General features: G+C 40.6%; 1 protein-coding gene across 6 annotated transcripts in view; it reads left to right on the forward strand.

The window, feature by feature from the left end:
• The window catches only part of LOC138757128 (tyrosine-protein kinase JAK2-like), a 297,517-nt gene that overhangs the window by 124,145 nt on the left and 146,962 nt on the right, over window positions 1-26,410 (forward strand). The window contains exon 1 of one of the 6 annotated variants that reach the window (XM_069923967.1): window positions 24,130-24,308. The exons of the other annotated variants lie outside the window; for them this stretch is intronic. The gene's annotated coding sequence lies outside the window, so the exon portion shown is untranslated. Of the gene's footprint in view, window positions 1-24,129; window positions 24,309-26,410 lie in introns of those variants that run through there. 6 annotated transcript variants of the gene reach the window in all.

Raw genomic sequence — 26,410 nt, forward strand, 5'->3', positions numbered from 1 at the left:
AAACAATTTTGTTGCTCTGACTTATTTATTCAAACACTTATGAAATGACATTTATCTTCATCAGTTTTTCATATAGTGGGTCACTCATTTTGTTGTGGCTTGCGTGTAGTGATTCAGAAGCAAATTTTTCTCTTCTGTTCTTATAATTTCAATTTCCTCCATGTTGAATTTATTTTGCTGAAATAGTCCTTGTATTTCTCATTTTTTATTTCTTTGTTACAGACTTCATACATAAGAAATAGGAGCAGGAACATCGAGCTTGCTTTGCCATTCAGTATGATTGTGGTTGATTTAGCTGTGGATATGGCTCCACTCCCCTACTTTTCTTTCTCCCTCTCTCTCTCTCTCTCTCTCTCTCTCTCTTCATTCATTCATGTGCCTTGCCATTCGGCATGGGCAATCATGTCTCTCCATCCGTCACAATCTCTGACCCTCCGAATTGTAGTTGCTGCCTCCCCTGTTCTTCTTCGGTGAAGGCTCCATCTTTGAGTCGGTGTTGAGTTCATGATTATACAAGGGAAAAGTACTGAAGTGGTTTCCTGTTGCCTTCTTCAGTTGCAATGACCATACTGGTAACCCAGGCCATTGATCAGCAGATTCATCTGCCCAATGTTTTTAGTTTTTCAACCATAAATTCCAATTTGTAGAATCTGCTAGTCAAACCCATCCACCATCTGCAATCCATGGCTTCACATAACCTGATTGGGAGGCTAAACAGGAACTACACCTTGCCCATGGATGGAAGGAGCACCTTACACTCCTTTTGCTGAGTAATTGCACAGCATCAACATCAAATAAATATATATCGATATATATATAATTTATATATATATATATATATATATATATATATATATCTATATCTATGTCCTATATTTAAATGTATATATAGATAGATATATAGATAGATATAGATTTTAAAAAAGCACACATAAAAAGTGTGTGTTTTTATATGTATGGCAACCTCTGCTGCTTCAATGGACGGAAAGTTCCACAGAGTTCCATATGGAAATAATGATTTCAGGGAGAAACAATTATTCAATATGAATTGAATTGTCTGGGTACCTTTTGAAGTTCCCACATTTCCGGCATTAAAGAACATTCCTCTGCTTTGTGACGTCCTCTTCTTGCAGACTTGTTTTTTTTTCCATTACAAGGAAAGTCAATTGTAATCACATATTTTCAGGTCTTAATCAGTTAAGGTCATACAACCAGAACATCATGTGAATTTGTAATTTTACTGTATCAGTGGTCATTACTTTTTCACACCATTTCTTGTATAGATATGTCCGTAATCTTAAAAAGTCACCACAAAACTAGCAGAGAGGATGAAGTCAAGAAAGTGTAAATACCACAAAAATGTTTCAAAATTGAGGGCTGCATTGTAAATAATGTTAAAAAAAAAGCTACGGTTGTCCATGGAATAAAATAACGTGAGCAGAAAAATTTGTGGCAATTATTGAGAAGGTAGGCAGAGAGAAACTGTTTCTTTTGACAGAAAGGTCAAGTACTGGGGGACATGGGTAAAGGAGCAATATTTATTCATATTATTGGCACATTTTAATTCAAATTATGTTTCCCATTGCAGACTTTTCAATAAATTATCTTTTTAGCTCCAGCAAGTACGAATTTCAGTGCATATGTGACTTTGTACAATGTATGTGACAATAAACTTGTTATCATTAGAGGAGAGATTAATAAAAGTAGCCTCTGTTGCATAACCATTTGATGAAGAGTTGGAAAATGGCAATTTACTGATCAAATGCTGGAAGGTGAGATTAGGATGGCTTTCAACCTTTCTTTGTAAAGATTAAAACATTGTGTTTTTGATTGTAGTTAATTGTATGACTATCCCTTTAAGGAAAATTGTTTTTCGCAGTGTTACCATAGTTACTATGACATCATATGTTGTAATATCCGGGCAAACGGGGAGCTTGTGTTCAGTCTTCAAAGAACTATGGAGGAGGCGTAAGCATCGAAATACTTTTCTTTGAATTCGTCTTAATCGTCATAATCATCTTATTTCATTTTAATCATCTCTTATTATCATTTTATGTTATCTTGATGTGGTTATGCAAAATGTTTATATCAACCAATTAAAGGCTACATAAAGCTGGAACTACGAAGTTTGGTTTATTGGAGTGATGAGAGTAATTTGGAATATCGTCACTTATGTTTTTGTGAAGATGACATATTTTGAAATTGGGAAATACGAAAGATTGGAAAGTGTCATCTATATTCTTGACTCACAAAGATAACTGCATTGAGTTCCTGAGCTGTATGATTTAACAATAAAATTGAGAACTGGAAATTTTGCAGCAAAACTGAGCTGTGTATGGTAAACAACACAAGATGAAACTGGGTTGCAACTCTTCACCTGCTGAGCAGTGTACAAGATTGAAAATAAATGGCATTAATTAATTATCGAGTTAGCTGGAAGCAGCATTATGAAATTCAGTTTAAAATATTTAGCACCAAAGCCAAGAAAGATTGCCCTTCAACCTAATCTAACAAGACTTGCATTCTGCTCCCCTGCAAGCTTTGTACCACTTTGGAGATCCACCACATTGATTTGTGTTTATTTAGAGTATTTAACAGAGTGCTTCACAGGGAACATGGGAGTCAAAACTGAGTCTCAGATGTGGAGTGTAGTGAAAAAGATACATTAAAGGAGAGTATTAAAATAAGTGACAAGGTATGCAATGTAATGTTTAATTTCTGGGATGCTGAAATGACAGATGGGGGAAAAAAACTGGGAGACTCTGAAGTGTTCTGTGGTGATGCTTCTACACCACCTGAGAGGTCAGTTAGCTTAGTGGTTAACGTAACCTATTACAGCGCCCGCGACTCGGGTTCAAATTTGACACTGACTGTAAGGAGTTTGAGCATTCTTGCTGTGTCTATGTGGGTTTTCTCCGTGTGCTCCCGTTTCCTCCCTCCCTTCAAAATGTACAAGGATTGTAGGTTAATTGGGGTATTTGGGTGCTATGGACTCGTGGGCTGAAAGAGCTTGTTACCATGCTGTGCATCTAAATCCAATTGAAAAAAAATTTACACCTGAGACAATATGGATGGACAGAGTGAAGACCAAGGGAAACCCAGTAGTTTTGGTGGAATCAAAAGCTTGTTTGCACAAATTAAGAATAGACTGTATTTATTGGCAGGTAACTTAAATGTTAGAGCAATAAATCACTGGATAGAGGTCTAAGCAGATCAGATTTTAAAAAAACTTCTAGAATTGCTAGGAAAAGAGACAATATTTTGATAAATGGGTAAATCTATATGGGTTGAGGATCTGTTAAAATAGGAGTTAGGTGGTTCTCAACCTTTTTCTTTCCACTCACATACCACTTTAAGTAATCCCTATGCCATCAATTCTCTGTCATTAGTAAGGAATGTGTTGGATGTGGAAACTGGTGGGATGATAGGTAAGGTCAAAACGTCGGGAGCTCCAGGGAGTTGGCAGCAGGGACCTGGGTTGAGGTTAGCAACAATGGCGGGGTAAGCCAGGGCAGATGAGCAAGAAATGGAGGAGATGCGGGTGAGGGATGAGTTGATGGTGGTGGAGGGGAAGCCATGTTTGTGGAAGAAGGCAGACATTTCAGAAGGTCTGGTCCAGAAGACCTCATATTGAGAAGAGATGTGGTGGATACAGAGAAATTGAGAAAAGTGAATAGAATCCTTGGAGGGGACAGGGTGTAAAGAAGTGTAGTCAGGGTAGATGTGGAAGTTGGTGGGTTTATAATATATGTCGGTGGAAAGTTTGTCTCCCGAGTTGGAGACCGAGGGATCCAGGAAGGGGAGACTGTTGTTGGAGATGGACCAGCTGAGTTTGAGATCGGGGTGGAAGTTGGCAGCGAAGTGAATGTTGACGAGCTCGTTGTGGGTGCTTGAGGCAGGCCCGAGGTAGTAACCAATATAAGGGAGAAAGAGTGCGGGGCCTCGCCTGTGTAGGCTTGCAGCATTAGGTAGTAACCAATATAAGGGAGAAAGAGTGAGGGGCCTCGCCTGTGTAGGCTTGCAGCATAGATTGCTCCATAAAACCCACAAATAGGCAGGCGTAGCTGGGATCCATGTGGGTACCCATGGCTACTCCTTTGATTTGCAGGAAGTGAAACAAGTGAAAGGAGAAGTTGTTTAGAGTGAGGCAAGTTCTGCCTAGCAGAGGAGGGTGGTGGTAGAGGGTGACAGATCTAATCTCTGGTCCAGAAAGAAGCAAAGTGCTTCAAGGCCTTCTGTATGGGGGATGGAAGTATAAAGTGATTGAACATCCATCGTGAAAAAGAGGCAGTTCAATTAATTGAAGAGATGGAGGGCATTGTGAAGTATCACAATGCAGGTGGGGATGGATTGGACCAGTAAAGATAAGAGTCACAGTAAGATGAAACTAGGTCAATGGGGCGAGAGCAAGTGGAAACAATGGGTCTACCTAGATGGTTAAGTTTGTGTATCTTGGGCAGAAAGTAGAAACGAACAGTGCGGGGATGGTAGCAGCTGTGGGAGGGAAGTGACCAGAAGTGATGAGGTTGAAGATGGTGTTGGAGGCAGTAGTTTGATGTGCTGTGGAGGGGTTCTGTAGGACGGACCAATCGGAGGAGGTATCTGAGTGCTGTCAAATGGCCTCAGCAAGGTAGAGGTCAGTGCACCAGATCACAACAACGCCAACCTTTTCTGCTGGTTTAATGGTGAGGTTGGGATTGTCACGGAGAGAGTGGAGGGCAGAGCATTCTGAGGAGGTGAGGTTGGAATACAAAAGCGGGTGGTAAAGTTGAGATGGTTGATGTCTCATGCCAGTTGGAAATAAAAAAGATTCAGAGCGGGCAGCTGGCCACGATGAGGTGTCCAGAAGGAGGAAGAAGGCTTAAAGTGGGAGAGGGATCTTGGGTGAGACAATGGAGAGATACAGTTGTGGAATAGGCCCAGAGATGGAGGTGATGGAAGAAGAGTTCAGCATCATGGCTTGGATGGAACTCATTAAAGTGTGGGTGGAGGAGAGTGTCAGATGGGATAGTAAAGACCAAGCAGGGGTCAGAGTGGGAATCAGTGTGGTATAAAGTATTGGGAGGACATGGAGATTAGGGAGGTCAGAGGGTGAAGATAGAAGGTGGGGAGGTCCGAAGAGTGAGGTCGAGTATTAGGGTGTTGGATGGAGGAGTAGGAAGGTTGGGGAGGAGGGGGAGGGTTGGGGTGTCAGAGGGAGGAGGTGGGGGTGTGGGATGTCAAAGAGGAAGGTGAGGTGTAGGTGAGGTTGGGGGGGGAAGTAAGAGGCAGGGGAGGTCAGAAGTGGAGGAGGAGGGTGTGCGTAATTAGAGAGAGGGGCTGGGGGAGGTCAGAGGGCCGAAGAGGAGGGTAGGGGGAACCAGAGAGGGGGGGTGAAGAGATAAGATCTGAGAGGGGGTTGGGAAGAAGAGGGAAGCTGAGGGGGCAAGGTGGGAGTGGTGTAGGGGAATAGGGAAGGGTAATGAGCAGTAAGGCGGATGAGAAAGGGGGATCACAGTAGGAGTCTATGTCGGGAGCCGTGTGGTTGGGGTCAGCGTGGGAAGCTTCAGCCTGAGGGCAACCAGGGCTCAGGTGAAAGTCAGCAGCAATTCCTGCAGATAGGCGGACAGGGTCAATGCTGGAGTGGGTGGTCAAAACGTCGGGAGCTCCAGGGAATTGGCAGCAGGGACCTGGGTTGAGGTTAGCAACAATGGCGGGGTAAGCTCCATTGGGTTGGCGGCCGGGCCAGTGTTTGTGTCGGTAGCCATGACATCGGGAGTTCCATTGGGTCGGCAGCCATGGCCAGGGTTCAGGTCAGTAGTTGTGGGTGTCAGGAGCTCCAGTATGTCAGAGTGTACGGATTATTTTTGCATAAAATGTTAACAGTGAAGTGAAAATGCAGCTCGATGGTTCAAAAAAAAGGCAAGCAATCTGATTTGGCCATGTGCCAAGAGGTTGCGGTTGGTGCTGGAAAGATGCAAAGCATCAGATCAAGAGTCTGGAAAAAAAGTGCTGAAGGATAAGAGATTGTGATAACTGAATGAATGAAGTGAAGATGACACCACTTGCAGGAAAGGTGTACTGAACTTGCGTGAGACTTGAGACAATGTTGCAGACAGCGCCGGGAGAATGGAAGGGCCAAGCTCCCTGCTTCACTGTCACAGACCTGGATGTTCTTGTGGAAGATGTCCACAACAGGACAGAGATCCCTTGTGCCAGGAGGTCATCAATGTAATCTGCAAGTGCTGCTGGCAGAGCTCTGTCCCAAAACATGAGGCAATGATAAAAATAACTTGCAACCAATTCCTTGACTTGCAGAGCTAAGGGCAGCTATTGCTTGTGCCGGATTGGAGTTTGTGGCCGGGGCTGTTCAGGTCGGCAGCCGTGGTGTCAGGAGCTCCAATGAGTTGGCTATTGCATGTGAAGAAGTTATTTTTTTAAATTTAGTTATATTGTATGATAACAGGCCCTTCGGCCCGCAAGCCCATTGCTGCCCAAATACCCCAATTAACCTACAACCCCTGTATGCTTTGAAAGATAAGAGAAAACTGGAGCACCAGAGGAAACCCTCGCAGACATGAGGAGAATGTACAAACTCCTTACAGACAGTGCTGGATTTGAATCCGGGCTGCTGGCACAGTAACAGCATTGCACTGACCAACTCGCTAATCATGACACCGATGATCAATCATTAAGGATTTCTCTGGAGATTATATTAGTCCTTTCCTCTTTCCATAAAAAGTGTTTGAAATTGAGTTCATCTGAGTTGCTGCACCATGTTTTTAAAAAAAATGAGGTCAATGTACAGTTCCGTTGCTAGATATCTGTATCAGAGCAGATGAATTTCTAAACCATAGTTATACATTACCCAAAAGTATTGATAAATTAAGATTAAATTGATTCCCTAGTTCAAGTTCATTGTCATCTGACTGCACATATGCACAGACAACCCAATGAAACAGCATATCTCCAGACCACAGTTCACCTGATGAACAAATGACATATATACATAGCAATTCAAAATAAATATGGAAATAATTTAAGGGTTAAAATTAGATTACTGTTATTTGGGTCTTGGCCTGCTATAAACACAGAGAGAAAAATATAAACAGCCCTAAAAGGCTGCTCTTGCGTCGCATTCATGTTGAGCTGTGCCTCACAGCGCCCTCAGGAGCTGATAGAAGCATGGTGACTGGTGCCATGGTGCCGCCCGTCTTATATATACACGTCAGAGCAATGGCTGTCTTCCCTACCCATCATCCCCCGCGCAGCTGGAACCGCTCTGTGTTTCCTAAAACCCGTGGGGTTTATGGGTTAGGAAGATGGCCATTGCTCTGCCACGTTTTGAGCCACTGTTGAGCAGCCCCAAAGGCCAAAGCGGCCCAGTGAAGTTCCGGAGCGGTCGGTGGCCACCCTTGCCCTGACAGCTCCCACCGGCCACCTCTGCGCTGACAGCTCCCGCCAGCTCTCCCTGCAATGACGGCCCCTGCCGGCCATCTCTGATGTAATAGCTTCCGCTGACCACCCCTGCCCTGAGGCAGTCATGGAGGGAGAGGAAGAGGTGGGTGGGAGAGAGAGGGGAGATGGGTTGCTGGTTGACGGCGTCATCGTGATGCCATCAGCCTGCCCGTAGCCAGCTGCTTGCAGCAGCATTACGTTCATGTGTGGTGGCGGAGCGCATCGTTCCACCGATGATCTTTCCCCGAGAGGGTTTGCAGTCAGTGCCTTGGAGCTGGCGCATTCATAGAGGTAAGTCTCCCGACGTAAGGGCAGAGAATCTCCACCTTTACAGTTGGGCTTTTTCACTGTATATAAGGGCCCACTCATTCAAACTTACTTGTTCTGCGTCTTTAAAATTCACAAGGGCTTGTTTATCTTTCCATGTTATCCTTGCTGAAATGTTAATAACCATGATGTGTTCTTGACATTTGCAGGACACTTTGGTGCTGTGTGGATTGCAGATAAGAATATGCTGTGGACCATTAGGATTTAAGCTGTTTACAGTATAGTGTAACATTGCTGGGCCAGCATCCTGAGGTCTGGACTGTTAAAACAGACTTGAGTTAAACTCTCCCACTGCAGTTCTTTAATTCAAATTTAATTATTTAAATAACCATGCAATTTTTAAAAATGGATTTAAAGATGATTATGAAAGTCTAGATTGTGGAAAAATGTTTTATGTTTACAAACAAATCTGCCACCTTTTTTGGGTCTTGCCGTTACTGGCTTCAGATTCACAAATGTTGCTGACTGTTACTTGTCTCACTGGAGGAACACTTGGAGACCAGTAATAAACACTCGTATTGTCAATAATGCCAACATCTATAGGCCTTTTCATATCAAGCCTGGAGGCCGGCTAGAAGAGCAAATCGAAAACTTAAAACTTACCTATCAGACAGCAACCCGAAAAGGCTGCTCCAGAGGCCCATGCATATGGAGAAATGCCTTGTAGCACCTGCCGGAGCTGATGGAGGCAGGGCAACTGCTGCAGTAGTGCCACCATCATAAATACGCAGCAGAGACTGTCTTCCCTTCCCAGAACAGTAACAGTTGTGTGGGGGATTATGGGTCGGGAAGACAGTCATTGCTCTGCCGCATTTTGATCCACATAGAGCGGCACTGAAGGTCGAGGTGGCCCAGTGAGACTGTCACAGCCTGCACTGGCCACCCTCTGACGGCTCTCTCTGGCTCCCGACGCCCTGACACCCCCCCGCTGATCCCCCCTGCCCCTGCTGCCTCGACAGCTCCCACCTTCCCACAGGCACCCGCCGGCCCCCATTGCCCTGCCAGCCCCCACTACCCCGCCGGCCCCTGCTGCGACCCCACTGCCATGGTGGCTCCCGCCGGCCCCTACTGCCTCACTGGCCCCTGCTGCCCCGACGGCTCCTGCCATCCCCCACTGCTCCAATGGCTCCCGACGGTCCCGCCACCCCCCACTGCCCTGACGGCTCCTGCCCACTGCCTCTACCTTGAGGGGGTCGTGGAGGGAGAGGGGTGAGTGGGGAGAGGGGTGAGTGGGGAGATGGGTTGCAGGCTGACCCCTTAACCAGTCGCTTGCAGTGGCTGTACATTCAGGTCAGGCGGCGGAGCGCAACACTCCACTGATTATCCTTCCCTGAGAAAGGTTGGAATCGACGCGTTCAGAATGGTAACTCTTTAGGCGTAAGGGTGAAGAACCTCCACTTTGACAGACAGGTGTTTTCCCTGCTAGAAAGTGTCATATGTGGGATCATAAACAATTCTCTGCAATGTAAGATTGTTAGGATGAGAAAATAGAGCCCAAATTACTCACTTCTCTTTAGCTATAAATAACATTTTTGGCTTATCCTTAAGTTTTCATTGAAGCAGTGCATCAGAGCAATTTGTGAAGTTTTATAGAATAATTGAGCTTGGGCCTTGAGAACAAGTTCAAAGCTTTTGTCATTGTTTCCTCTCCCCTTAATATTTCAAAGGCAAAATGAATTTGGAGGCAGTGGCTCTCCAAATGAAAAGAACATGTTAAGTTGCTTCCCATCCACATGAATATGAATTTTAATTCCCAATCAGGAAGTTTTTCACCTATCCAAGGTATAATGAGGCCATGCAGTTTTAAATGTCATTTCAAATGGCACAGGTATACATGTGGATGCAGACAAATATTTTGGAGATGACATGCAGTGGAGAAAAGAGTAAAAGGGTTGGAAGGTTTGTGCTGGAAGCAGGAGGCTTATCTGCAGATTACATCAGTTAATACCTGCTGCCTCACAGCTTGGCTTTGATTTCAGCTGTGTGCAGGTTGTGTGCTCTCACTGTGACTTTACTCCAGGAGTGGGCAGCCTTTTAATTTTTAATTTAGACATACAGTATGGTAACAGGCTTCTATGTACTCATGGGCCGAAATGGCTTGTTACCGTGCTGTATGTCTAAATTAAAAAATTAAAAGGTTGGCCACCCTTGCTTTACTCCCATGTTTCAAAGATGTGCTGGAAGGCTAATTGCCTATTTTATGCCTAGTGTAGGTAAGAGACAAATGAAGCAAAAAAAAAAGTTGATGGTCTTATGAGAGAGAATAACTTCTAAGTCTACAGGTGAAATAGGAAGGGCAATGTCACTGATGGGATTGCTCTGGTGGGAACTGGCATGGGCCTGATGGGTTGAATGGCCTCTTTCTTTGGTGTAATAAGCATAACAAATCACAAAAACAGAATATTATGTTATTAACCTGCTGCTTTTTGTTGCAACTCAATTTGCTGAAATGATCTACCAACTTTATTGATGATAACACTTTTAAATTATTTCATTGCCTGGAAGATGGGAGCTATAATTTCAAAAGCAGCCCAAGGATGGTAGATTTGCTTATTTTAAGAAAAACTTGACCATCTTTAAATGGATTGCTTGAAGGCTGCCTACACCTGAATTTGTTGCTGACCCATCTGGACAGTCTTCGGAAAATGGGTTAAAATGGTAACAGGCCATTTTGGCCCACAAGCCCGCGCCCAATTAACCAACACCCCCGCTGCATTTTGAATGAAGGGAGGAAACCAGAACCTCTGTGGAAAACCCACGCAGACATAGGGAGAACAGACAAACTCCTTACAGACAGCACAGGATTCGAACCCTAGTCCCAATCACTGGCGCTATAACGGCATTGCGCTGACCGCTATGCAAACCGTGCCATCTCTGTGGTTTTATTCTTTCCCTCCCCCCCCCACCACCACCCCCAACCTCTCATTGCAGATTTAAAGCCAGGGACTCCAGATGCATCCAACTTCTGAAATATGACCCCTATACAAAGCAGCTAGGGTCATTTAAATTATTTTCACCCCTCCCCTTCCCATTAGAACCACCAATGCCGCACTCCAGATTCACACCACCTCTCCCTTCAGCATCTTTTACCAATGCCCGATGGGTACACCCAGCCCACTTCAGCAACCCTTCACCTTGATGGACGAAATCACAATGTCAGTGACAGTGAGGTAGGAGACTTAAATGTCTCAGCATTCAACCCTCCTACTATTGATTTGTGTGAAGCTGAATACTACGTGGGAATAACTGAGTGCTTTAGCTGTCTTACATGCATTGCTTTAAAGCAATGAAACATCTGGAAACCTGATTGGAATTCTCATTTATAAACAGAGAACAGGTGCCTCCCTAATTCAAGGGCCCATATTCCTTTACAATGCCAACCTGGCCTAAATTTGACACAACAGAAGTACTCCTGCACTAATCCCATGTCTTGCTGTTTCCTTGATATCTCGCAGTTGTTTGGTCTTTGCCTTAAGTGCACTCTGTGATTGAGTCTCCACAATGCTCATGGGCAGAGAATATGAAAGATTCCCTCTACTTTGGTTATAGGAATTATTTCTCAGCTTTGTCATTCATGGCTGTCTCCTTATTTTGAAATTCTACCCAGCCCAACCAGGGGATACATCAACTCTCATCTGATCTGACAAACCTTATAAGATGCATTTGTGTTTCATATGCGGTCATCTCTCATTTTTGTTTAAATTCTCGACCTGGTTTGCTGAATCTTTTTTCATATGACAAACCACTATCCCAGACTCTAATCTCATGTTCTCTTTTTGATTTGGAACATGCAAAACTTTCTCATTATGTATTTCCATAATTCATTAGTTTTTCCCAATCTTCCTGATATTTTATCTATTCAAAAAGCAGTAGTTTTGGAAGGATAAAGCTTGTATCTTTTATAATCTTGAGACTTTCAAGGTGCTTTGCATTTGACCTTTGTTTTATTAAAAGAAGACTTGCACATTAGAGTTAGGGTTAGTATTAGAATTTAGCAACAAAATATATGGGACCATTGAGTGTCTCTCATTGAAAAGAATTCAAAGACTCTTCACAGCATTGTGTGACAGATTATGTTGTGTTTGTATTGTCTGTCGATATGTTTTTAGGAGATAAATTGGGGCAGGTTTTTTAGTGTAGGTTACATACAAACACTTTAAATAGATCTATTTAAAATACTGGAGCTCTGCTCATGCTAGACATGTCGATGCCAAGAGCCTTTGCAAAAATTTGGAGAGTGCCCAAGAGACTTCACTAATGGATTGTTTACAAAAAGGCAACAGATGAAAGAACTTGTCGGAACCGCAGGCTCTCTAGAGAGGAACTTGAGGGTCATGTGGTTTTGCAAGCAGAGAGAGTGAAACAGGCTTTCTCTCTGAGAGAGAGAGGGAATTCAGTTCAGCAGTTTTACAGTCAGCAGCACCAGCTGAGACTGGAATAGACAAACTGGCAAGCTTGTGGAAACCCCTATTTGGAAGATGGGTTGTGAGTGCTTGGTTCAGCCTGGTCAAAGCCCTTGTGGTTCATACAAGGGGAGAGGACTGGCTGCCTAATGTTTCACTTGAACTAAGAGAAACAAGAAGGAACTCTATGGTGACCTGAAAGAAAGAGGTTATCATCTGGAAAACCCTGAGGGGGCAAGTTTCTTTGGCAAAACACTGAAGTGGCTGATTAAAAAAAGGAATCAGTTGTGGATGTCCAGCGAACAACAAATCTCTCTCTCTGAAAACTAATAAGAACCTTCCTGAGTGGTAACCATTTACTTTCGAGCACCAAAGCCTGGTTGACTTTATAAATGTTAAATTCTGTGCATAGTATAAGAATTGCCTGCAACCAGTTAACTTGGAGGAATGAGAAGTGAGATTGGACTGTGAGTCAGCTAACTTTTCTGAACTTACACACATATTACATACACGTGCGCTTAAAATTAGAAAGGGGTTAAGTTAGGTTAGTTAAGTTAATAGTGATAAGTTAAAGTGATTCTGTTTTCATGTTTAAAGATAATTGAAAGCAACTTTTGTTTAATTAACCATTTGTCTTGGTGAGTATCAATTGCTGCTGGGTTTTGAGGTTTTATTGGCTTGTAACAATTGTAATTGACAAAAACTGGACACTTTAGCCCCTTTCACATTGATAAACTGCTAAATTGGCAGGTGAACAAACCGTTTAGAAAAACCGGTCGCGCTGTTCACACTGGACCAAGGAAAAACTGTTCTTTTGCTTTACCTAACCAGTAGCACAGAGCAAATGGGCACCTATCCTCCAGTGGTGACGTTCTGAGTGTCACAGCGAGTGATGGCGGACCTGCCCTCCCAGGATTCTGTGCAGCAGAGGAATCCTGCCATGAGTGCTCCGTTCATGCAGCCATTTCATTATGCCAAGGCACACAGGGACATGGGAACTTTAAAGGAAAATGCGGCTAGTTCCTTGACTGCCCACAGTCAGTCTGTCTGTCTCTCTCTCTCTCCACTCTTTCTCTCTCTCCCTCCCCACCTTTCTCTCCCTTCCCTCTGTCTCTCACAGACATTTCAATCTATCCTTGATTATTGTATGTACCCACTTCGTTTTGTGTCTGTATGTGTGTGTGTGTGTGTGTGTGTGTGTGTGTGTGTGTGTGTTTATTTCATCCCCACTGACTTTCCCATGCTTGATATAAATTGTGCAGGTCTTTCATTTCCACTACCACTTTCCCACAGTCCTTTATAAATTGTGTGCATATGTTTTATTAAATTGTGTGTGTATTTTCCCACACTCTTATTCATGCATGTTTTATTCCCGCTACATTTTTCTGAAACTGTAGTGGTTTTATATAGGTCAGCACAACATCATGGGCTGAAGGGCTCATATTGTACTGTATCAAAATCAAAAACGTAAAATTTTAACCTTTACATACTGTCTCTTTTCTCTTTGGCTTGGCTTCGCGGACGAAGATTTATGGAAGGGGTAAATGTCCACGTCAGCTGCAGGCTCGTTTGTGACTGACAAGTCTGATGCGGGACAGGCAGACACGGTTGCAGGGGAAAATTGGTTGGTTGGGGTTGGGTGTTGGATTTTTCCTCCTTTGCCTTTTGTCAGTGAGGTGGGCTCTGCGGTCTTCTTCAAAGGAGGTTGCTGCCCGCCGAACTGTGAGGCGCCAAGATGCACGGTTTGAGGCGATATCAGCCCACTGGCGGTGGTCAATGTGGCAGGCACCAGGAGATTTCTTTAGGCAGTCCTTGTACCTTTTCTTTGGTGCACCTCTGTCACGGTAGCCAGTGGAGAGCTCGCCATATAACACGATCTTGGGAAGGCAATGGTCCTCCATTCTGGAGACGTAATTATGTTTTAATTAAGCATGAATGATTTTGTTTAAATGCAAGCTCATTTGAGTTTATCTTTAATAGGTCGTATTAATGCTATTAAGATGATAATCTTACCTAAATTTTTGTATTTATTTCAAGCAGTACCAGTTTTTATTCCAAAATCCTTTTTTGATAATATTGACTTTAAAATATCCTCTTATATTTGGAATAAAAAAGAATGCCAGATTGAGTAAATTCCATCTGGCTTTACCTAATCTTAGACTCTATTATTGGGCAGATGACATCTGCTAAATTATTTTCTGGATCTAATATTCTGATAGATTTAAATGCCCTTATTGGGTAGAATTGAAATTGAATTCCGTGCAGAGGGATTTAGTCGCCTCTTTATTGGGAGCAGCTCTTCCTTTTACACTTTCCAAGATTAGTAGGCGCACCTTCAACCCATTACTTAAACATACATTACTGATTTGGTTTCAATTTCGGAAGTTCTTTGAGTGGAAACTTTTAATTTTATCTAGTACCATTTCTCTTCATTATTTTTTTCAACCTCCTATAATTGATCAAGCGTTCTCTTTTTGGAAAGTTAAAAGAATCGTCTCTTTTTCAGATTTGTTTTTATCTTTTGAACAATTATCCAATAAATATAATATACTCAAGTCACATTTTTTTTAGATACTTCCAAATTAGAAATTTTCTGAATACTTTTCAGTCTAACTTTCCAACATTATACCAGTTGGATTTGATTGATACTTATTTTTTTCATTTGAACCCTTCTCATAAGGATTTAATAGGTAACATTTATAATAAGTTATTAAGATTGCAATCTAATGACAATTAAAAGAGCCTGGGAAGAGGAAATTCAGTTACATCTTCCAGAGGAATCATGGGAGAAGATTTTTGGATTTGTTAATGTGCGCTCGTCATTCTTTGATTAATTTGTCCATATGTCGAACGAAAACTTGACCTGTATTTTTTCTAACGTTAGTCCTAATTGTGATAGATGTGAATCAGAAATGGCTTCTCTAACTCGTATGTTTTGGTCATGCCCTATGTTGGATAGATATATTTAAGACTGTACTGGATATTAATTTGCAACCTTAACTGCTAATTTTGGAATTATATTTTATTTAAATGGAAAGATTCTAATCCACCTATGTTGACTCAATGGCTCTCTCAAATTATGTCATGTTTAAGAGAAAGTTAAGAGTCGTGCATTTGATACTTCTGTTAAATTTGAAGAGACTTGGTGACCTTTTATAAATTATTTCCACATGACTTAGATAGTATAATTATTTTGCCTTCCAAACTATATTTAATTTTATTTCTTTTCTCTTTGTTAATGAAGACATGATTAATTTTTATTAATAAATTCTCAGGACAGACTGCCCAGTCTTTTTGTTTCTTAGATTAAATGGGGTTTTATATAATCATTTTTTCTTTTTTTGAAGATTTCAGTTTGAAGAGATGAGAACATATTTATTAGTTGTGGTGTAATACAATATATTATGTCATATAATTATTTTTTTTCCTTTTTGATTATTTACTCTGATTCTCCTCATGCAATAATAATTAGATTAATTAAAAGTTTGAAAAAGAAAGTAAATACAAGATCATAACCTCTGACAGCCCTCCACACTATCCTCAACACCCCAAACCTTTGTGTTATCAGCAAACTTACTGACCCATCCCTCCACTTCATCATCTAGGTCATTTATAAAAATCACGATGTGTAAGGGTCCGAGAACAGATGAGGAGCACCACTGGTCATTGACCTCCATGCAGAATATGACCCGTTTACAACCCCTCTTTGCCTTCTATGGGCAAGCCAATTCCAGATCCATAAAACAATGTTCCCTTAGATCCCATGCCTCCTTACTTTCTCAATAAGGCTTGCATGGGGAACCTTATCAAATGTCTTGCTGAAATCCATACACACTACATCTACTGATCTTCCTTCATCAATGTGCCTAGACACATCCTCAAAAAATTCAATCAGATTCGTAAGTATGACCTTCTCTCTCCAAATGTTCATAAATCCTGCCTCTCAGGATTTTCTCCATAAGTTACCAAGCACTGAAGACTCACTGGTCCATAATTTCCTGGGCTATCTCTATTCCCTTTCTTGAACAAAGGGATAACATCTGCAACCCTCCAATCCTCCAGTACCATCGCCAGAGGTTCAGCAATCTCCTTCCTCACTTCCCACAGTAGCCTGGGGTATAGCTCATCCGGTCTCGGCAACTTATCCATCTTCATGCTTTCCAAAAGCTCCAGCACATCCTCTCTCTTAATATCTACATGATCAAGCTTTTCAGTCTGCTGCAAGTCATAGCCTCTTCTAGCTCTCCTAATTTCCTTTTTAAGCTCCTTCCTGTAACCTTATAATCTTCTAGATCTTTAACATTACCTAGCTCTTTGAACCTTTTGAAAGCTTTTCTTCTTGACTAGATTTAATACAGTCTTTATACACCATGGTTCCTCTACCTGACCATAACTTCCCTGTCTCATTGGAATGTACTCCACACAAATATCCCCTGAACATTTGCCACACTTCTTCTGTTCTTTTCCCTGAGAACATCTGTTCCCAATTTATGCTTTCAATTTCCTGCCTGATAGCCTCATAATTTCCCTTACTCCAATTAAATGCTTATCTTACTTGTCTGTTCTAATCTCTCTCCAATACTATTGTAAAGGAGATAGAATTATGATCACTATCTCCATAATGCTCCCTCACTGAGAGATGATCAGAAATCTGACCAGGTTCATTTTCCAATACGAAATCAAGTACAGTCTCTCCTCTTGTAGGCTTATCTCCATACTATATCAAGAAACCATCCTGAATACACCCAACAAACTCCACCCCATCTAAACCCCCTGCTCTAGTCTAGGGAGATGCCAATGGTTATTTGGGAAATTAAAACCTCTCATCATGACCACTCTGTTATTATTACACCTTTCCAAGATCTGTTTCCCCATGTGCTCCTCGATATCCCTGTTCATATTGGGCAGTCTTTAAAAAAACACCCAGTAAAGTTATTGGCCCCTTCCTTTTCCTAACCTCCACCCACAGAGTCTCTGTAAACAATCCCTCCATGACGTCTACCTTTTCTGTAGCCGTGACAATATCTCAGTTCAACAGTGGCACGTCCCCAACTCTTTTGCCTCCCTCCCTGTCCTTTCTGAAACATCTAAAATCCGGCACTTGAAGTAACTATTCCTGTCCCTGAGCCATCCACGTCTCTGTAATGGGCACTATGGGTGTTACTTCGGCACACCAACCTCTTATTCAAAGGTTTCTGAAAGTCCACATCCACTGATTCTCCCTAAGATTAGTCAACGTTTGCTTGCACTTCAATCATGCTCCATACTAAAATCTTGCACCATACATTTGAGTTTCTAACTTTTTTGTTTGACTGAACTACCAATTTATTTGAGACAACCAAAATTTCCAATCGGTGGTCTTTTGTGCATTTAATGTTTTTCACCTTAATGACTGCATATATTTATTTGAAAAAAAATTCTTGGGACTCCAGCACTTCTTGACTTATGGTTAGTTATGTTGCATTATGATTTTTATTGTTTTCATTTGTTAAATAATCTTTTTGTCTGTAAATTTGAACAGATATCCAGGAAAATGTTCATGTTGACTCCACTCAAGCTCTGTGAGGTGCTCTGTGGCCTAAAAATAACAGATTTGGGCAGAGAAATCGTATTGTGTAACATAACATTTATGTGTGCTGCAGAATAAAATTCCTTTGGAAAGCACAATGTGACATTCAAATTCTATGATTTTCTTTTCTCCTTCGGAACCCTCTATGCATACAGAAAGTATGGGGATTTCTGCATACACAGTGGCATCCAGCATTCAGTAACTGCTTTGGTGATTTTAATAGTGTGCCCCATTAGTGACTGAGGCCACTTATCCTGGAGGAGATGCCTCAAGACATGAGATTAATTTAATGCTCAAACCTATAGTATCCAGCCCTGGAAACAATCCTCGAATAAGTATATTCCAAGTACAGAACCCATCGATAGTGCCCTCTCCCACCTAAGTAACAACGATTACAGCCTTGAGCTCATATCACACCCTGTTCCCCACCCAACACCATCATAACTTGTGTCCTTCTAATTGTCAAACTGGCGTCCCTGTTGACAAAAGCCTCTCCTAACTTCTCCAGAGGCCTCTCTTTCAACAGCCTAACGTAAATATTCGAGTATAATGCGAAAAATTTTGTACTGAAATTTGAGCTCAAAGTAGGGGGTTGCATTATACATGAGGTTATTATTTTGACAATTTTTTCTGCCAGGTTTAACGATAAGTAAGATTATCAGCAGCTGCCTACATTGATGGCAGCGCGACTGGGAGTGGGTGGTGGGGGGGGGGGGGGGGTTACTGGGGGAGAGATGGCAGTGCGAATCGGGCTGGCTAGGGGGGAGAGGGACGCCAACGCGACTCAGGCAGGCGAGGGGGAGAGAAGGCAGCGCGAATCGGGTAGGTGAGGGGTGAGAGGCACCATCACGACTCAGGCGGGCAAGGGGAGGAGGGTCATATTATACAGGAGGTATAAAATGGGGGGGGGGTCACATTATACACTAATATTTACAGTAATTACCACCCTAACTCCTGACCTCTCCACAGCTGCATTTTTAAAAAATTTCTGTTCATTCAAATATGGAGATGTAACCTGCAAGCATGTTAACGTCAAGGCCTGTCCTGTTACACTTGGACCTCAATCACAATAAAACATTATCACAATTGCACAAATGTAATTTGTTCATCCAAATAGAAATATGCATTTATCATGTGCTGAAGAATCTCTAGGTCAAAATCTGCTCTACACTTTGTCTGAAAATATCAGTATGATTTGTAGAACTAATGTGTTCCCTACGTGGGTGTGAGATGTAGGGTGTTTTTAAGTTGTTGATTGCAAATCTCTATCATACTCCAATCTTGGCTGATAGTAAAAGCACAGGAATTCAACCATTTACTGAAAGCAAGTGGGTGTATAGTTTTACTTGACTTTCCAGCAGTATAACTGTCATTAAATAAGGAGCATCATTCATGCCATCTAAAGTGAAAGCCACTGTGGCAAACCAGAACCCTTCTGGCTGATGATGTGAGTGCTTAGAGAATACTTTTAATGTATTTTTTACATGAAGGCTCGCACCACCAGGTTCAGGAAGAACTGCTCCCCCCTCCGCCATCAAAATCCTCAACGACAAACTCAATCAGAGACTCATTTAAGAACTCTTACTTGTGCACTTTATTGATTTTCTTTGTTCTCTCTGTATTATACAGTCAATTTGTTTACATTTGTTATCTGTTTAGTTATTTTAATTGTTTACATGTTTATGCTGCGTACAGTTTATTTTTGCACTACCAATTAGAGGCAATTTTCCTGTGCCCGCAGCAAAAAAGAATCTCAAGGTTGTATGTGATGTAATTTAAGTATCTGACAATAAATCTGAATCTGCAGCGCTTACTTTCAAACTAGATTTTATTTACAAATGTTAGAACTAACATTTAGTGTGTCTGCTAAAAATTTAGAATAAGTAATACATCTTAATTTTGTGACTATAACACCAGTAGGGCAGTAAAATCCCCGTAATCTGGAATTCAAGCCACCAGCAAAAAACTCATGGAAAATAAATACAGTAGAAGTCCAAAAATTCAGATGCCAGAAATCTGTACCACCCGAGAATCTGAATTTTGAGAACTCTCAAACTTTTAAAATTTAGCTGACTTTTGCATGTGAAGGTACCACAAATCAACAGCGGCAACAAGGGACTATATATTTTTTTTTAATACAGTGTGTTTTGATAAATGAAGCATGCTGTATTTGTTAATGAATAAACTATGAACTGTTCTTTATTCTTTATTCCTCCTTAAATTTGAACTTTATAAGTACTGCCTGAGAATCTGGAAAATCCTGACCAACCAGATTTTTGGGCTTCTTCTGTAGGTAAAAAAATACGAAAGATCAGTTCCCCAATCCACGCAACATGTGATCTCAAGCAACCTGCAAATTCACTTGTCTGGCATCTACCAATCCCCATTGGTGCCGGATACTGGGGGTTTTACTGTATAACACTGAGCATAATTTGTAAATTAGTACCAACCAATGTAAATATATACAAGACAGCTAAGTCATTACATTTTTAAAATGCCATTTGTTCAATAATGATTACATTTGTTATTCTGAATAACTTGCTTTTGAATTTGCAACCATCCAGACTGTTAAATATGGATTTATCTCAAACACTTGACTATGCAGGCATGTGATCTCTTCCATGGAACAAAAATGCATGCATTTATATTGAGCCTATTAAGATATAATATTTAGTTTGAGCATGTTGCAGCTGGATTGAGGGAGAGTGTTTGTGTGAATTTCAAGAGATATTTTCCCTTACATCGCCCATTAAGTTTACCAAAAGTTTTAAAAAGTGGCCATGTGTGCTGGAAATGCACAGCAGGTCAAGTTGTATCTGAGGAGAGAGAAAACGAATAAAGTTCTGATGAACTCATCAATCTGAATTGTTAACTCAATTTCTTTTTCTCAACAGAAATTGCTGATATGTTGAGTGTCTGCAGCATTTCTTGATTTTCTTTCAGATTTCCAGCAGCTTTTTTTTGCTTTTTAAATCCCAAGCAGGTACAAGTGGATAAGATTATTTCGCTTAAATTGTCCATCATGTAGGTGAATCAGGAGCTGCTAGGCATGTGGGAGAGATGTTATAGGAGAATTAATTGGGGAATCTAATTGATGGAGCTAAGAGTCAGTATCGACTTGGTGGGTTGAATGGCCTCAAGTTACAGAGGAATGCAAGAAAAAGGCAATTGAATATACCTGTTATTGCAGTTCTTGTATTTGAGGAAAAGTTTTGAACCCTAGAACCTTGGCTGAAATAAAACTTGGATTTGTGCTGACCGCCTGACTGCTGGAAACACAAACAGAGAAGCACTAGCACAGATCTAGAACTGGTGCTTTAATAAAATTTGGTATCCCTTGACTTCTACCCAAACAGAGCTGAGAGCCACATGAAGGAAATTATGCTGGTTTTGCTTTAATTACCCAGAACTTTTCTCCTGAAATGAAAACTTTAACTTGGAGATAACATCAAAACCCCTCACGTGTTCTTAAAACACAATGTGAATACTGAATTAAAATGTATCAAGAATAGCAAAAATTGCAACAAAGGAAATAACACAGTGCTTGTAGACATGATGGAGGTAGATTCCATTGTGTCGTTCAAGAGACACTGTGGAAAATATATTGTAAGGAAAAGTTTCATAAATGATGGAGAAGAAGCTAGGTGGAGTTGGTGAGTTGGCCTGGTAAAAAGTGACTGCGAAATTCTTATTTTGTGCTCTGCAAGCATTCCATGATCAATCAAAGTGCAGCCTCAAAATAGAGGGGATACAGTCATTCCCTGAGATCTGCAGGGGGTTTGGAATGCTGAAATGGCCTTGAAGGTAAAATAAATGAGAAGGAAATTGAAAATTTTGAAGATATTCAGCAGATCAGGCAGTTTAAATGGAAAAGGGGAATTGGAAACAGTGAATTTCAAGTTAATGATTTATTAGGAATTGGACATTTAAGATAGCCTCTAAATATTCCCAAATCTAAAGAATGGGAATCGATCTGATGCATGCCTGGTGCAGAAACTGTCTCAGATGTGTAAACAAGAAATTTGATTAAGAGAGTCTGACTGAATTTCTAGAATTACACAGTTTGTGATGGAAGTTGCACTCATGTACTACTCCAGAAAAAGAATCAAGCTTCAGATGCATGTAACATATCAAAATGGTGCAATGAGTACAAATGTTGCAACATGGCTTCAGTGACCCAGGTCCAATCCTGATCTTCAGTCTCTCCATGTGGAGTTTGCATGTTCTCTCTGTGACCACACAGGCCATCCCCAGATGCACTGGCATCGTGCTGTGTATGTGATAGGTTATTTGCCCACTGTAAATTTTCCCAAATGTGTTGGTGAGTGATGGGATTTGAGGGGCATATATAGAGAATCGATGGGATTAGCATTGGATGAATATAAATTCCAAGGGTTCTTGGGCCTTTTTCTGTGTTCTGTAACTCTTTGACTCAGGTGTTCAAGTTGCTGGCCAATGTTTTCTTTTTCAATATTTTTATTAAATTTCAGATTAATACACATAAGAATGATGCAAGGAGATTGGGATTGCATTAACAATGATTAACATGTACCAGCACAGATATGGAGCAACATATGTAAAATCTGAACCTCCCAATCTCTTAAAGGCCAAACCTGAAAGGAATCAAATTTTATTACAAAAATATCCCCGTAACTAAGAAACAAAATATAAAACCTAGGTTACCATGTTTCAATGATTAAAAAAAATATTTTATGGTTAATTCTGCTCCTCTGCACTCACAAGAAAAAATGTTGAAAAAGATTCGGAAAGGATCAACTGACATCATATGAAAATGTTAATCATGCTCCAATTTGGGAAAACCATTGAAATGTAATAGATGGTTTAGGGTCTTTCCATTTGAGTAGAATAATAGAATAAAGTAACAAATGCAATCACACGAGAAGCCAGAGTCCAAAACTGGTCATCCAGAAAGTGCAGTAATAGGATGAGATTGCAGGTCAATGAGCAAAACTGCTGAAATAATATCAAAAATATCTTTCCAATATTTTTTCAGGGAAGGCCAGGACCAAAAGAGATGTCAGGGAAGCCACCTCAGAATTACATCTGTCACAGATAGAGTTTATATGGGAGTAAAAATGAACTAGCTTGTCCTTGGGCATATGGGCCCTATGAACCTCCTTAAACTATATCAAAGAGTGGCCAATGTTTACAAGGCCCTTTGCAAGTCTGTGGGGAACTGCAGTTTTGCTCAGACCACTGATTATTGCAGATTCCCTGAAAATGTTGACTTATCTAAGGGGAAAGAAACACTGAGAGCTGTATTGGGTTTTTCACTTTACCTGTCCTTGTGCGTCCATGAAAAGCTGTTTGGTTGTACACTCTAACAACAGTAGATAAGTTTAATTGCTTTTACTGACTGACTAAATCGAACCATTGTATTTTGTATGAAAGGAGGAGAGATAATGGTCACATTTGGTACTTAAGCAATGGCATCCCACTTTCTGCTATTTAATAAGACTGCAGCTGTTCGGTTTGTAACTCCAGTATTTTATTCCCATCCATCCTTGTTAACCTTTTAGCTTCTTTGTTTATCAGTAATCTATTCATCTCTGCGTCAACATTTTCACATCGCTGCTTCCATTTCTCTTTTTGAGAAAGATAGTTCCACCACCAATAGGGAGGGAGAAAAGATTACTTAATTTCCATCTTGATCCCATATCTAGACAATGAATCAGTAATTTTTTTTCTAAACATTTAGGTAGTATGCCAGTGATGTTCTTTAACATCAGTTTTCACTGCTTTCAGTGTGATTTATTTGCTCCTTATGGGATATATCATGGGTTCTAAATCAGTTTTTATGCTGCAATTGTTAATTATATCATAACACAAAGCAGGACAGAAAAATTGCATTGGTGTTAGGATGTATTGTGACAGGAATACATGGTGGAATTTCAAGATAGACATACTTTGCTGCATTTGCACACATATCCTGTGAAATCCTGTCCAAAATTTTGTTCAGTACTATGCTCCATTAACACCTTCAAAAGAAATATTCCACAATCTGATTTCTAAGCACAAGATGGAGTTAACCAACTTGGTTGTAGAATGTGTCTGGGACAGCTTTGTTGTAGAGTTCTCATATATGTACTGTATGTCCACTGGTGTGACCTTTTCACTTTGCATCTTTTGAGATGCTGAAGATTTAACTGAAAAAGTTAAATATTTTGTAGTATCTAGTACATTGACACCTGGAACACACTATCAATCAATTATGGAGGGAAGAAACTGGCATTCATGAAATTCAGCTTAAGTTGGGTTAATCAGAGGTTAAAGATATAGTTGAAAAATGCATTGACCAATTATCCTTTGTGCGAAAACAGTTAAAGGAAGGGGTGGAGACTGGTGAATGCTGTTCCAGCTCTCTAATCTCCACAAGACAAATGTTATAGACTGATATGAGCAGAGAGTTGGTTGTTTACCACAATTTTAGAGCTGTGTGTTTTCTTGCAGCATGCTGAAGAGGGCCCTGGCCACTGAACCGAATTATTAAATGCTTAAATGTAACAGACAAACTTTTTTCCAGCAAATGCAGCAACTTGATTTTGGCTAATGTGAGTTTTGCTCTCTGTGAATTATTTTCATTTGATTGCTCATTTTAAATGTTAGTTTTGTTTGTGTAAAGCTTTTAAAATTTGTTTCGTTGATAAACTGGTTCTTCAGTTTTTGCCTACATTTTAATTTTCTTCAGTGTCTTTTGTTCCTGGTTCCGTATCAGACTTCTAACTGAATCTTTATTTGTCCATTTTACATTAGCTAAGTTGGTAACTTTAAATCCAAAAGGTTTAAAAGTTTTCCTAAAGAGATTGCAGAATTCCATTTTTATTTTGCCAAATGTTGCGTGAAGTAACAGGAACTTGAGTTGCAGTATTTTGAAAAAAGTTAAACCAACTCACTCCCTTCTGACTATTACTTTGTAATTTTCTTTCCAAATTGTTGAATATTTTTTTTCTGGTGAGTAAAGGTCAGCTATGATGCCACTTGCTATATTCAGTTCACCGGTTTCCAGATTAATATGGCTGAAGAATGGGTGAAATTGCAATTTTGTTATTAGTTTGGTAAAGATTAAAATTTGGCTTCCTCTTTTTGGTTAAATTGCTTGTCATTTATTTGCAACTTAAAGACATATTCCTTTGTATCTTCGTATAATAGCTATTCATTATTTATACCTGAAGATATAAAAATTAAAAACTGAGAATGCTGGCACCTTGCTTTTGCAAACCTTTGGCCTAAATGCCTGCACGCTCATAAATTCACGATACATCGGGAGCATACAAAAGTACCGGAAAAGAGCCAAGTTTTTATTGTCTTGCATGATCCACACTTACATTTGATCATTCTTTGCTCTCAATTTTCTCTTCGCCGTAATCGTTCATCACTGCACTGGGAAAATTGCTCACACTTTTCCACTCATTTAAAATCAAGTAATTAGTAATCTTGTGTTTTTTATGCACATTTCTAGAAGTATCATGCATATTTCCTGTTATACTTGAAATGTCACACTCAAATGTAGTTACTGAATTGCACTGAGTAACAACACAAAAATGGGCAATGGTTCAGAAGTGCTGCTTTGTCTAGCAGTAGTTTTAATCCAGGGTTGGTTAATATAGCAAATCTATGAATACATAGAAGTATACATTGGTAATGTCAGTTTAAGTTTTTGTTTTAATTGGGAAGCTTGGAAGCATTTCAGTGTAGTGCCATTGATACCCTGTAGTGAGATCTGAGGTGAAATCCCTTTGAATTATAAACCTAAAGAGTTCATGTACTTGCTCTGCGTTAATACAGGCTCACAGCAGAGCAATCCCATCAGTTCTCTATGTCCCCTCCTTGTATACTCTATTATCTCTGCGACTCCCACTCGGGTATACCCATCAACTCCTCTTATTATTTTTGTAGTAACCTGAGGAGTATGAAGCTACGACCAATGAATCTACAAGTATCTCTTGTAGATCTGGTTGGAGCACCTGTGGGAGCCGACAGAATTATATGTTGACCCATCATGCCTGCTTGCTCATAAGCACATAAATCTGAGCTTTAAATCCAGACCAATGTTAAGGGTGTATCACAGTATTGAAGGTGCCTTATATTGGACACAAGATACCATATTATGGATGTAGTGTTATAGAGACAAGATCTCGCTTGATAGAGTGATACGGAAGATCATATCAGAGCTGGCCAATTAGATGCAGAAATGGCTCTATAGTAGGAAAGAGAGAATGATAGTGAAGAATTTTTCTTGTATTGGAAGCCTGTGACCAGTGGATTGGTGCCGGGTCCCCTGTTTTTTGTCATCTATGTTAACAAATTAGATGACAATGTAATTAGCGTAGGGAGTATGTTTATGGATAACACCAAAATTTGTGGAATAGTAATAATGAAGAACGTTATCTAAGAATACAACAGGATTTATAGAAACTAGGAAAATGGTCCAAGGAATGGCAGATGGAATTTAACTTTTGACAAGTGGGAGGTGTTGCACTTTGGTAGGTTAAATGAGGGCAGGACTTACACCGTGAATGGTTGGGAATGAAGGTGTGTTGTACAGGTAACATAGTTGCATTAAAGTGCCAACTAGTTTTATATTTTCCAACCCAAGGTAGTGAAGAAGGTATTTGGCACACTTGCCTTTATCAGACAGGGCACTGAGAACAGA

The sequence above is a fragment of the Narcine bancroftii genome, chromosome 1 (assembly GCF_036971445.1).
Source record: "Narcine bancroftii isolate sNarBan1 chromosome 1, sNarBan1.hap1, whole genome shotgun sequence".
Taxonomy (NCBI): Eukaryota; Metazoa; Chordata; class Chondrichthyes; order Torpediniformes; family Narcinidae; genus Narcine; species Narcine bancroftii.